Source organism: Cynocephalus volans, chromosome 11 (assembly GCF_027409185.1).
Source record: "Cynocephalus volans isolate mCynVol1 chromosome 11, mCynVol1.pri, whole genome shotgun sequence".
Lineage (NCBI taxonomy): Eukaryota > Metazoa > Chordata > Mammalia > Dermoptera > Cynocephalidae > Cynocephalus > Cynocephalus volans.
In genome coordinates, this window is record NC_084470.1 from 37,697,984 (window position 1) to 37,712,382 (window position 14,399).

Sequence of the window (14,399 nt, forward strand, 5' to 3'; positions counted from 1 at the left end):
CGTGACTTCTTAGGGGAACATTAATCAGAGTGGAAGCCACTGGGAGGTTAGCTTGATGAGATAATTCTGATAACCTGATCTAGTAAGAGTTAAGAGCTGGTCCCTTGAAATTCTGACTGGTTCTCAAATGGCAGAGTACTAACCCTGAAGGGGGCATTTGGAAATGTGTAGTGTTTGTGGTTCTCATAGTATCTGGGAGTGCTTCTGGCATTAGTGGGCAGAGATCAGGAATGTGAACATACTTCAGTAGGAGAAACAGAACAGCACCAAAGAACTCTCTCACCCAAAATGACAATAGCAGTTCTCTCAAAAACCACTAAACCAATGCAATAAATAGATATGGTAAAGAACAGAAAATCCATTGTGAAGAGACATCTCTCTTCCATCAATGATTAATGTTCCCTTCTCATAATATCGAGCTTTTGCTCAGATGTGGCTGCCAAGACAAAGACTACATCTCCCAGCACTCTGTATTTAGATGTAGCCATGTGACTGAGTTCTAACCAGCCAATGATATGTAGTCTAAACTATCATATATCACTTGTTGACCTGATGAATAAAAATTTCCTGTACAATTATCCATTCTCTCTTCCCTTTCTGCTAGCTGGATGTCAATGTCCAGGGCAGCCTAGGAAGCCACATACTGCAGTTGACAGAACTGTCTTTAACCTAAGTCCCTGAATGACTGCCTGGAGCAGAGCATTGCCCCGCATCCTCCCATCAACAGATTGGACTTTGCATGAGCAAGAAATAAACTTCCTTTGTGTGACACCACTGACATTTCAGGTTTATCCATTACATCAGGTAGCATGATCTTAACTAATCCATACATTTGCAAATAAATGCTTCAGTTAGGCTGACTTCTACATGTAAATAATATAGAAGATATCGAAGCATTTCTAAGGTTGTCTTTTTAAGCAAAACCCATTTTATCGTAAGCATGAACCAAAGCCGTCTCCTTTCTCAGTAGACTCAGAGCTGTTCGTCTCTGTTATTGCTTTCCAAGTCAGTCAAGAGATTGGAGCCCCTTTCCTGGGTAAGATTAGGGAAGCTCTTTTTCTCTGGCTTTGTCTCTCAGACATTCATAGGGGAGGGGGTACAGTCTGTGTGGAGCCATCTTCTCAGCCAGACTTTTTCCCTCCTCAGTTTGTTTTTGGAACTTTTTTTCCTTTCTCCTTCCCCCATGGTGTGAGTTCGTGTGTGGCTGGTTTTCTTGGGCACACAGCCCAGCTGAGTTTCAGCTTTGTTTGTTGTTTGTACTGACTCTGTTCTGAGATCAGCCTCTTATACCCGGTGGTCAGTGTTCCCTGGAATAGGAGACCCTGATTGCATTCCTTTAAGCCTGGTTGGGAGGTAGTGAGTATAAGAACACCAGGACTTTACAAGGCTTTGTTCACAGAGAAAAAAGCTGCAGTGTTTTGTATAGAGTGAGAAATTCATAGACATGTGTTTTTGGAAACTCTCTGTTCTGTTTTAAGCCAATAAAGAACTTCTAATCTAAAAGATAACTGTCCCAGATTATGTTAGCCTACCATGTATACAGAAACCAAACTGAAAAGTTTAATTAGTTGGTAGTTGTTCACAATTCTTGTTAATGAGAGGAGAAACTAACAAATTTCTGAAAGACAACAGAATTTCCCACGATTCCGCAAAAGACTGAGACCCGCCAGGCTCTCAATCAAAAGCCTGAGAGGCCTCACCTGAGGGACAGGAACAAAAACCAGAACTGAACCAGCCTTAAAAACTGCAGCCCATCTGCAGCTCAGCTCCTCACCTCATTACCTCCCAGAGGAGGGGGTCCTGTCTCCTGTGACAGATGTCATCTGCAGCCTCCTCTGTTCACTTACACCCGTGTTGATTGATTTCCATACACAGACCAATTCATTCAACCTGATCCCACCCATCCAGGCCTGTCACTGGGGCTGGCTGACCTTGGAAAGTTGGTTAACTTTGCTAATCCTCAATTATTTTTAATTTGTCTAATTAGGATGATGGTGGAACCTCCTCATTGGCTCATGTATAGTGAACATTAAATGAGATAGGATGTGAGACAGCAGAGCTTAGTTGTTGAGAACATAGCCTCTGGAGAGTCTTGGCCCTGCCACTCATTCACTGAGTAATTATGGGCAAGTTACTTAACCTTTCATTGTTTCATTTCTAAAATGGTGTTGATAATAGTATCTACCTACTAGCATTGAGATGAGAATTAAATGAGTTAAAACTTATAAAGCACTTAGTACCGGTAGGAAGTGCGTGTTCTTTATGTGTGTAAATCATAGCACTGAGCTGAATGCTCAAGAAGTGCTAGCTGCTGTTGTCATTATTATTACAATTGCATGTTGATCATGACCATCAGCATCAGCATCAGCATCATCTAAACATTATCTTCCTGGACCCTGTTACATTTGACCCTGTGTATTCCCCACTTCTTGAAACTCTCTGTTTCCTTGGCTCCTTAGGCACCACGCTTGCTAGTTCTCCAGTTCTCATTCCTCCTTCATATTTTCTCATGTGCTCTCTTTTCTGTGGTACCTCTTACATGCTACTGTCCCCCAGGGGCCTATCTTCAGTCTGCTGTTCTTCTCATTCTGGAGTGATGTCATCCAGTCTATTAAGTAGTCTATGATGTTAAAATTATCCCCTATGTGCTGATGGAGATGCCTCATTCCAGATGTCAAATCCATCTCATCAATCCGGGCTCCCCTAAGTTCCAGATGCACCTGTTTGGCTGTCAGCTGTGTGTCTCCATCTGGTCATCCCAGATTAGCCAAAAGGAAACTCATCAGCTTGCTCCTGAATCAATTTCTACTCCTCCTTTCTGTATCTCACTTGAGGGCACCTGCATCTCCCTGGTTACCCAATCCAAGTGTATTCGTCCATTTCTATAGCTTATAACAAAATACTTGAAACTTGGAGGTTTATAAAGAAAACAACATTTATTGCTTACATTTTCTGAGGCTGGGAGGTCCAAAGTCCATCTGATGGTGGCAACAGTGATCCAGGGTCTCACATTGAAAGATGGTGGAAGCAGAGAGAGCAGAGAGAGAGAGACGGACTCTCCTCTTCTTTTAAAGCCCTCAGAATCATGCCCCTGGCCACCATTTTTAATCCATTCACTACTGCATGGTCCTACAATCCAATCATTTCTTCAAGGCTCCACCTTACAATTACCATAATAGGATTTTCCACCCTCTTAACAGTCACAGTGGGGGCTAAGTGTCTAATATGTAAAACTTGGGGGACACAATTCAAGCTTCAATGAGTTTTGGGGGGACATAATTCAATCCACTACACCAAACTAGAAATGCAGATGTCATTCTGGGTTCTTTCTTCACCCTTATGTCTCACATTCAAGCCTGTCAGTTTTCTGACAAGCATTCCCCAAATCTGGTGTTTCTTTTATTTTCTGACTCCCACTGCCCTTATTCAGCCTTCACCATCTCTCCCCTGGACCTCTTCCATGGGCTCCTTTCTCTTGGCCTGCCCTTTTCAAACCCATCTCCAACCTGTTAACCCAATGATGTTTCCAAAACCCAAAGCTGACCCTGTCATTTCCTGGACTAAAGCTCCTCTGAGGCCTCCTTTTGTTTTATAGGCTAAAGACCAGACTCCCTATTATGGCAAGCTCTCTATAACTGGACCCCTGCATATTAATCCATCCTCATTTTCAGCAATTCTCCTCAAACTGAGTTCACTGGATCAGTGGAACTGGGACCTCTGCCTGTAGTGAGTGCCCTCGCTATATGTAATGACTATTGATCTTCTAACACACAGCTCAGCCATGCCCCTTCCCAGAAGCTTCTCTCCTTCCCATCACTTCTCTCCCTTTCCACCTTCAAGTTGGGTTCTATTCTGTGTTAGTCTTCTATGTCTGCTATAGCAAAGTACTACAAATTTGTTGTTTGAAAACAATACAAATTTATTAAGTTCTGTATGTCTGAAATCTAACAAGGGTATTTCTGGGCTAAAGTCAAAGCATCAGGAGGGCTTGTTCCTTTCTGTAGGCTTTGGAGAAGACCCATTTCCTTGCCTCTTCCAGGTTCTGGAGGCCTCCTACATTCCTTGGTTCATGGTCCCCTTCCTCCATTTTCAAGTCCAGCAATGGCTGGTTGATTTTCACATCACATCACTCTGACCTATTCTGCTCCCCTCTCTTGCTTTTAGGGACCTTGTGTTTACATTGGGTTCACCCAGAAAAATCCAAAATAATCTCCCTATCTTCAAGTCAGATGATAAGTGACCTTAATTTCTCTGTGCCATGTAATGAAACATATTCATATGTTCTTAGGACATGGACATCTTTGGATGGGCTATTTATTCTGCCTACCACAACCTCACTTTCTGTGTTCCCATAAAATTCTGTGCTTATCTCTATTATTTCACATAATAAATATTGTCATAAGATTTTGTAGTTTGATCATTCTCGCTGATGTAGCTTTGATATTTTTAAGGTCTTATTCATTTTTGAATCTCTTTATTAAGAGCAAATAAGCTCTTAGTAAAGGTTTTGAGAAAATATAGATAACATTCAAATACCTGATAATCACTAACCTTGAATCACTCTAAGGATCAGCACAGAAGAGAGCTTAACATAAGCCTAGAAATTAGAGTTATTCATGTTAAAATAATTTAGTTTCTATGAAAATTAGTTACCCAATATGTGATATTAATAATATAAGTTGCATTACTCTTATTGCTGTAGCTAACATTTATTGTGTCTCTTATTAAGTAACAGACATCATTCTTAGTACTTTTCGTGTGTTAATTTATTTATTTTTTACAACAGTCTTTTAATGTAAGTGCAATTATTATTACCCATTGTGAGACTGTGGAAACTGAGGTATCAGAGATTAAATAATATGCCTATTGCCAGCCAGCTTAGTATATGGTAACTCTGAGTTAACCACTCTATTCTGCCAAGCCAAACAATCCCTTCTGTGGCCGGTCTACATAAATGGGAGGTCACTGTAGTTAATTTGAAATTTTGTTTATTTCTCATGAAATCCAATAGCCTTTAACCTCATGGGCTTAAGAAAAGAGCTAAGTGAATTAGCTGGCTCCATCTGAGATTTTTTCAGCCAGCCAACTTCTAAGACACATGGGCTATGGGCCTCAAGTGTAAAAATGAGCTGTGTATTATCTTTCAAAGCCACCTTGGTCTTTGGGAAAATCCTTGGGTCTAAGCATGAGTCCACACATGATCATTTTGTCAGTTTGATGAGAGTCAGTCCCAGGGGAAGGCCAGCGTGCCAGGGAGGAAAGATGGAGGGAAGAAGCACATTAAATCTGCAGTTGCTTACAGCATCTGCCTTTGATGCTGTCTCTGGGGGACACACTGATCGCCTCCTCTCAGTCAACAAATTCTATGTCTTCTCAGCAGTTCTGAAGGGGGGGAGCCCTTTAAGGCATTTTGTACTGACAAGCTTATTTCTCTTAGAGCTCTAGAATGTAATAGAAGCCATCAAAGGCAGGGGATATTAGGAGGTTGTTTTGCACAATGGCAACAGAATTCATAAGTTTTCAGATGACTGACTCACTTATGTCAGCAGTTCAATTAGCGGCAGAGTAAACTAATAATATGTATTTGCTAGTTTGGGTGCTAATTATTTTTTGAGAGGTTGATTCTGTTTTGTTGCAAACAACCTTTTTTAGAAAGCTGATGGTATTTTTCATGGAATTCAAAGCTCTTTGCTAAACTGTAACCTGGTTGATTTGTAGTCTAAGGAAGGGGAAGAAAGCATGAACTTTAAAGCATGAACATTATCCTGGTTTGCTCTCAGGAACCCTGAGATGAAAAGAGAAATTGGTTTTCCTCCACTCTATAGACGTGGTGGGCGAGATCCACTATTTTATGTTTTTATATGGTGAAAAGGCTAAGACACGACTTCTTGGAAAAAGCTTGATCATTGCCATGTGAATTCAATCTTTCTGTGTTTTCTTTGTCAGCATCTTCAAATAGCCTGAGAGAGCTGATTAAGTAACTTATTCTTAATTACTTTGAAGCCAAATTTGTGTATTGTTTTATTTCAGAGCAATCCAATGCATATTTTTTTATCAGAAACTATGATAGAAACTGGCATTTCCCTGTACTTTCACCCAAAAGAACCTGCTAATTATATCCTTCTAGGTTTTTTTTTTTTTCCCTTTTGCATGTGTGTATGGACTTTTTTTTCCTTAAAAACTGAAATCACTGGGAACATACTTTTCTGTAATGATGTTTAGTGAAGAGCTTTTACTCTTTGAATATACCTTCTATAGCACTTTCCTTAGTGCTATGGACTGAATGTTTGTGTCCCTCAAAATTCATATGTAGAAACATAATCCCCACTGTGATGGTATTTGGAGGTAGAGCCTTCAGTAGGTATTTAGGTCATGCAGGTAGAGTCCACATGAATGGGAATAGTGCCCTTATGAAAGAAGCTCTGGGGAGCTCTCTCACCCCTTCTACCATGTGGGGACACAGCAAGAAGATGGCCATCTATGAACCAGGAAGTGGGCCTGTTCTAGACACCAAATTTGTTGGCACCTTGATCTTGGACTTCCCAGCCTCCAAAACTGTGATAAATAAATTTATATTGTTTGTAAGCCACCCAGTTTATGGTATTTTGTTATAGCTTCCCAAATGGACTAAGACACTTAGTAATAGCTCTATGGTATTCCATGGTTATAGAGGGGACTGCTGAAGTTGTATCCAGTTTTCCTCTACTTCAAGGAAAAATGAAAGATCAATTGCTCAATTATTATCATGGAATTAATTCATAAAGTTACAATTTCTAGGTACAAGAATATTCACATTTAGATCTTGATAAATACTTGCCTAATTGCCCTCCAAAAGATTTTATATCAATTAACATACCAGCAAAAGTTTCCCCACTTTCTCACGGTTTCCTTTTGCTACCGTAACAAATGACCACAAACTTAGTGGCTTAAATTGCACATTTTTTATTTTATAGTTCTGGAAGTCAGAGATACAAAATGGGTCTCACTGGACAAAAATAAAGGTGTCAACATGGCTGGGTGCCTCTCAGAAACTCTAGAAGAAAGTCTATTTTCTTGCTTTTTACAGCTTCTAGAGGCCACCTGCATTCCTTGGCCCAAGGCCCCATTCCTCCACTTCAAAGCCAGCAATTTTAGCCCTAGTCCTCTTATACTGCCACGTCTATACTTGCTTCCATTCCTCTTCCATCTTTAAGGGCCCTTGTAATTACACTGGGTCCACCTACATAATTCAGGATAAGTTCACTATTTTAAGGTCAGCCGATTAGCAACCTTAACTGAATCGGCAACCTATTATGTTGAATGCCACATAACCTACATATCACAGAGTCTGGGTAGTAGAACATAGATGTGTTTGTGGGCTAATATTCTACCTAACACAACACTAGGGGTTCTATGCCTTTGGAATCTAAAAAGGAAATTTTTTGTATCACTTATTTAAAATTTTGATTATAATCAGTGTGAGCACCCCTTCATATGTTTTTTACACTTTTTCAGTGATTGGATTATTTACACTGTTTGCCCTTATCTTTGTTGACTTCTTGTTTCTTAATTATTTATTGAAGTTCTTTTTTATATTAAAGATATTAATTTTATATATATATATAAAATATATGTTGAAAATATTTTTCCCAATCTCCTATTTTGGTTCATTTATGGTCTCTGTACAGAACTTTTACATTTTTCTGTCCACATTCCTTGATTCTTTCTTTTGGACTCTGTTGTCACATCTTTGAATTTAAACTGTTATGGCTATGGATTAAACTATGTCCCCCTGAAATTTATGTTGGAGCTCTAACCCCCATGTGACTGTATTGGAGACAGGGCCTTTAAGGAGGTGATTAAGGTTAAATGAGGTCATAAGGGTGGAGCTGTGATCTGATAGAACTGGTGTCCTTTTAAAAGAGAAAGAGACACCAGAGATCAGTACCTCTCCCCGCCATGTGAGGACACAGAGTGAAGAAAGCCATCTGCATGTCACAAAAAGAGCCTCCACCTGCCCCTGACCAGGCTGGCACCCTCATCTCGGAATTTCAGCCTCCAAAGCTGTGAGAAATAAATTTCTGTTGTTTAAGCCACCCAATCCATGGCATTTGGTTATGGCAGCCTAAGTAGACTAACACAATCATCAACTTCGAAGTACTTAGCAACCACTATCTGCCTGTAATTCAGTTCTTTCCTGCTTTTTAAATGCTGGATGATTCTGCTTCCCTCCAAAAAGCTCTTCAGGAATAAATTTGTAAGAAAACTTCCTGCAAGTGGTTTGCTACAATAGAGCCCTCAGAAAGTAACAGTGAACTGTGCTGTGTGTCCTGTCATGAAAAATTTTGAAGATGAAGACTAAGTTGACTTTGATTCAGTATTTATCAAGCACCTGCATTTTACTCAGACTTTATTTACAGAGTACATAATATTAATTTTGAGCAGCTGTGCTGTATTAGGCATTCTAAGAGAGTGGGGGCAGCACGTCAGACAATGGAAAGCCTTTAACTGCTAAAGCAGTGAAGGGCTGTCTAAAAGGCCAGATAGAGATCACTCGTTCCACTCTGGCCATTAGCGATGCCCTTCTTCCACCTCATGCTACCGCGGCCCATTCCCTTATCCAGACATTCTGGATGCTTCTATGTTTTAGTCTCTTTCAAAGTTTAAACTGTTTTGCTAACTTTTCCAACTACTTCTTTGATCTGTCTTCATTCTGTCGTCTCTTGATCAGTATCCTCTTGGTTTTAGAATAAAATTCTATATTTAACAGTGATGTTTGGAGACTGGAATCCTACAGAACACTTTCTTCCCCATGCTTGACTGAGGTTATTTTTATTCTGTAGCAAATGTATAGGTTCTACATGAAAATAAATTTTTAAAATTAAAACATAATTGATTATACATATTCATGAGATTTCCCTCATGAATGTTGAATCTCAACATTCAAACAATGTTGAATCTCAATACCTGTGTACAATGGATGATAATCAAATCAGGATAATTAATATGTTCATAGTTACAAAACAAAATCATTCCTTGTGTCCATTAATCAATTTTTCACTAACCCTCCTCCCCATCCTCCTTCCCCCCTCTAGTAACCACAGTTCTGTTCTCTCCTTGTGATTGTTGTTTCTTTATTTCTTTCTCTCTTTCTTACTTTTTCTTTCTTTCTCTCTTTCTTCTTTTTCAGATCCCACTTATGAGAAAGGACATGCACTGTTTCTCTTTCTGTGTCTGGCTTATTTCACTTAACATAATTTTCTCCAAGCTCATCCATGCTGTTGCAAATGGCAGAATTTCATTCATTTTTATGACTTAGTAGTATTCCATTGTTTATACATGCCAAATTTTCCTTATCCAGCCACCCATAGATGGACATTTAGGTTGGTTCAGTATCTTGGTTATTGTAAATAGAGTTGCAGTGGACATGGGAGTGCAGATATCCCTTCAACATAATGATTTCCATTCCTCTGTGTACATGCCAAGAGGTGGGATAGCTGGATCATATGGTAATTCTATCTGTAGTTTGACAAACTTCCATACTGTTCTCCGTAATGGCTGCACTAATTTACAGTCCCATAAACAGAACAGAAGAGCTCCCCTTTCTCCACATCCTTCCCAGAATTTGTCATTCTCTCTCTTTTTGATAATAGCCAGTCTAACTGGGGTAAGATGATATCTCAATGTGGTTTTGATTTGCATTTCCCTAATAATTAGTGATGCTGAGCATTTTTTCACATACTTGTTAGCTGTTTGTATGTCTTCCTTTGAGTAATGTCTATTCAGCTCCTTTGTTCACTTAATTGGATTATTTTTTTTTTTACTATTAAGATGTTTAAGTTCCTTGTATGTTCTGGATATTAATCTCTTATCAGATGTATAATTTGTAAATATTTTCTCCATTCTGTAGGTTGTCTTTTCACTCTGTTGGTTCCTTTTTGCTGCACAGAAGCTTTTTATTTATTTATTTATTTGTTTATTTAATTAATTTTTTTTTTGTCAGTATACAATGTGGTTGATTACTGAGGCCAATTACCAAAACCTTCCTCCCTCCTCTCCCTCCCCCCTCCCTCCCAACAATGTCCTTTCTGTTTGCTTTTCATATCAACTTCAAGGAATTATAATTGTTGTGTCTTCTTCCCTCCCGCCCCCACCCCCCACTATATTTGTGTATTTATTTATTTATTTTTAGCTCCCACCAATAAGTGAGAACATGTGATATTTCTCTTTCTGTGCCTGGCTCGTTTCACTTAATATAATTCTCTCAAGGTCCATCCATGTTGTTGCAAATGGCAGTATTTCATTCGTTTTTATAGCTGAGTAGTATTCCATTGTGTAGATACAACACATTTTCCGTATCCACTCATCCAATGACGGACATTTGGGCTGGTTCCAACTCTTGGCTATTGTAAAGAGTGCTGCGATGAACATTGGGGAACAGATATTCCTTCGACTTGATGATTTCCATTCCTCTGGATATATTTCCAGCAGTGGGATAGCTGGGTCGTATGGTAGATCTATCTGCAATTGTTTGAGGAACCTCCATACCATTTTCCATAGAGGCTGCACCATTTTGCAGTCCCACCAACAATGTATGAGAGTTCCTTTTTCTCTGCAACCTCACCAGCATTTATCATTCACAGTCTTTTGAATATTAGCCATCCTAACTGGGGTGAGATGGTATCTCAGTGTGGTTTTGATTTGCATTTCCTGAATGCTGAGTGATGTTGAGCATTTTTTCATGTGTCTGTTGGCCATTCGTATATCTTCCTTTGAGAAATGCCTATTTAGCTCTTTCGCCCATTTTTTAATTGGGTTACTTGTTTCTTTGTTGTAAAGTTGTTTGAGTTCCTTGTATATTCTGGATATTAATCCTTTGTCAGATGTATGTTTTGCAAATATTTTCTCCCACTCTGTTGGTTGTCTTTCAACTCTGGTAATTGTTTCTTTTGCTGTGCAGAAGCTTTTTAGTTTGATATAATCCCATTTGTTTATTTTTCCTTTGGTTGCCCGTGCTTTGGAGGTCATATTCATGAGGTCTGTATCCAGTCCTACTTCCTGAAGTGTTTCTCCTATGTTTTCTTAAGAAGTTTTATTGTTTCAGGGTGTATATTTAATTCTTTAATCCATTTTGAGTTGATTTTAGTATATAGTGAGAGGTATGGGTCTAGTTTCATTCTCCTGTGTATGGATATCCAGTTATCCCAGCACCATTTGCTGAAGAGGCAGTCTCTTCCCCAGTGAATAAGCTTGGTGCCTTTGTCAAAGATCAGATGGCTGTAGGCATGTGGATTGATTTCTGGATTCTCTATTCTATTCCATTGATCAGTGTGTCTATTTTTATGCCAGTACCATACTGTTTTGGTTATTATAGCTTTTGTAGTATAGCTTAAAGTCAGGTAGTGTTATGCCTCCAGCTTTATTTCTTTTGTTCAGCATTGGTTTGGCTATGCGTGGTCTTTTGTTATTGCATATAAATGTCTGGATAGATTTTTCCATTTCTGAGAAAACTGTCATTGGAATTTTGATGGGGAATGCATTGAATTTGTATATCACTTCGGATATTATGGACATTTTCGCAATGTTGATTCTTCCAATCCAAGAGCATGGGATATCTTTCCATCTTCTTGTATCCTTTCTAATTTCTCTCAGCAATGGTTTGTAGTTCTCATTATAGAGATCTTTCACATCCTTGGTTTATTCAATTCCTAAGTATTTTATTTTTTTGGTGGCTATTGTAAATGGGCAAGCTTTCTTGATTTCTCTTTCTGCATGTTCACTATCAGAGAATAGAAATGCTACTGATTTTTCTGTGTTGATTTTGTATCCTGCTACTGTGCTGAAATCATTTATCATCTCCATGAGTTTTTTTGTAGAGCCTTTAGGCTGTTCAATATATAGGATCATGTCATCTGCAAACAGGAACAGTTTGACTTCATCTTTTCCAATCTGGATGCCCTTTATTTCCTTCTCTTCCCTGATTGCTCTGGCTAGTACTTCCAAGACTATGTTGAATAGGAGTGGTGAGAGTGGGCATCCTTGTCTAGTTCCTGTTCTTAAAGGAAAAGCTTTCAGCTTTTCCCCATTCAGGATTATATTGGCAGTGGGTTTAGCATATATGGCTTTAATTATGTTGAGATGCTTTCCCTCTATATCTAACTTATAGAGGATCTTTGTCATGAATGAATGTTGAATTTTATCAAATGCTTTTTCAGCATCCATAGAGATGATCATATGGTCCTCATGTTTGACTTTATTAATATGGTGTATCACATTTATTGATTTGCGTATGTTGAACCAACCTTGCATCCCTGGGATGAATCCCACTTGATCGTGGTGTATAATTTTACATATGTGTTGCTGTATTCTGTTAGCTACTACGTTATTGAGGATTTTTGCATCTATATTCATCAAGGATATTGGCCTGTAGTTTTCTTTTTTAGTTGTATCTTTACCTGGTTTTGGTATCAGGATGATGTTTGCTTCACAGAATGAGTTTGGGAGATTTGCCTCTGTTTCAATCTTTTGGAATAGTTTGTAAAGAATTGGTGTCAGTTCCTCTTTGAATGTTTGGTAAAATTCTGCTGTGAATCCATCTGGTCCTGGGCTTTTCTTTGTTGGGAGCCTTCTGATAACAGCTTCAATCTCCATTATTGTTTTTGGTCTGTTCAGATTTTCTACATCTTCTTGGCTTAGTTTTGGTAGCTTATGTGTGTCCAGAAATGTATCCATTTCCTCCAGATTTTCAAATTTGTTGGCATTAGGTGTTTATAGTAGTCTCGAATGATTCCTTGTATTTCAGATGAATGAGTTGTAATATCACCTTTTTCATTTCTAATTTTTGTTATTTGGATCTTCTCTCTTCTTTATTTAGTTAGTCATACTAATGGTTTGTCAATTTTATTTATCTTTTCAAAAAATCAACTTTTTGATTCATTGATCTTTTGTATTGTTTTTTGGGTTTCAATTTCATTAAGTTCTGCTCTGACCGTAATGATTTCTTTCCGTCTGCTAACTTCGGGTTTGGATTGTTCTTGTTTTTCTTGTTCTTTAAGGTAAAGTGTTAGGTTGTTCTCTTGCCATCTTTCCATTCTTCTTCTTTTTTTGTGTGTGTGTCTTTTTCGTGACTGGTACTCAGCCAGTGAGTGCACCGGCCATTCCTATATAGGATCCGAACCTGCGGGGGGAGTGTCACTGCACTCCTAGCGCCGCACTCTCCCGAGTGCACCACAGGGTCGGCCCTCATTCTTCTGAAGTAAGCATTTAATGCGATAAATTTCCCCCTTAGTACTGCTTTTGTAGTATCCCACAGGTTTTGGTATGATGTATCATTGTTTTCATTAATTTCAATAAATTTTTGGATTTCCTGTTTGACTTCTTCTTAGACCCATATGTCATTAAGTAGAATGCTGTTTAATTTCCATGTGTTTGTATCGTTTCCAGAATTTCGTTTATTTATTTCTAATTTTAATCCATTGTGGCCTGAAAAAATACATGGGATAATTCTAATATTTTTGGATTTGTTGAGAGTTGATTTGTGACCTAACATGTGATCTATCCTGGAGAATGATCCATGTGCTGATGAGAAGAATGAATATTCTGAGGTTGTTGGATGGAATTTTCTATAAATATCTGCCAAGTCCAGTTGGTCTAGTGTGTTGTTCAGATCTTGTGTTTCTCTGCTGATTCTTTGCCTAGATGATCTTTCCAATATTAACAGTGGGGTGTTCATGTCCCCTGCTATTATGGTATTAGTGTCTATTTCCTTCTTTAGGTCTAATAGAGTTTGTTTTATAAATCTGGCTGCTCCCACATTGGGTGCATATATATTTATGATTGTTATGTCTTATTGCTGGATCAATCCGTTTATCATTATGTATTGGCCTTCATTATCTCTTTTTATGATTTTTAGCTTAAAGTCTATTTTATCAGATATAAGAATAGCTACTCCAGCTCATTTTTCATTTCTGTTTGCATGGTAAATCTTTTTCCATCCTTTCACTCTTAGTCTATGTGAGTCTTTATCGGTGAGGTGGGTCTCTTGAAGGCAGCATATAGTTGGGTCCTCCTTTGTAATCCAGTCAGCCAGTTTGTGTCTTTTGATTGGGGAATTTAAGCCTTTTACATTAAGAGTTGTTATTGTCAGTGTTGATTTATTCCTAGCATTTTATTGATTTTTGTTTGGATGTCTTAAGTGTCTTTTGTTCCTTTCTTTCTGATTTTCTGTTTGTTTTCTGTATTTGTTGGTTCCTTGGGTTGTAGATAGCCTTTCTGTTTGTTTGTTTGTTTGTTTTGTCTTCATAGATCCCATTTTTATTATACTAGTGGGTTTTGATTTTTCTTGTGTTTTTATTGCAGTGGTAGTTGTTTTTCAGGTAACAAACCCAGTACTCCCTTGAGAATTTCTTGTAAGGCTGGTC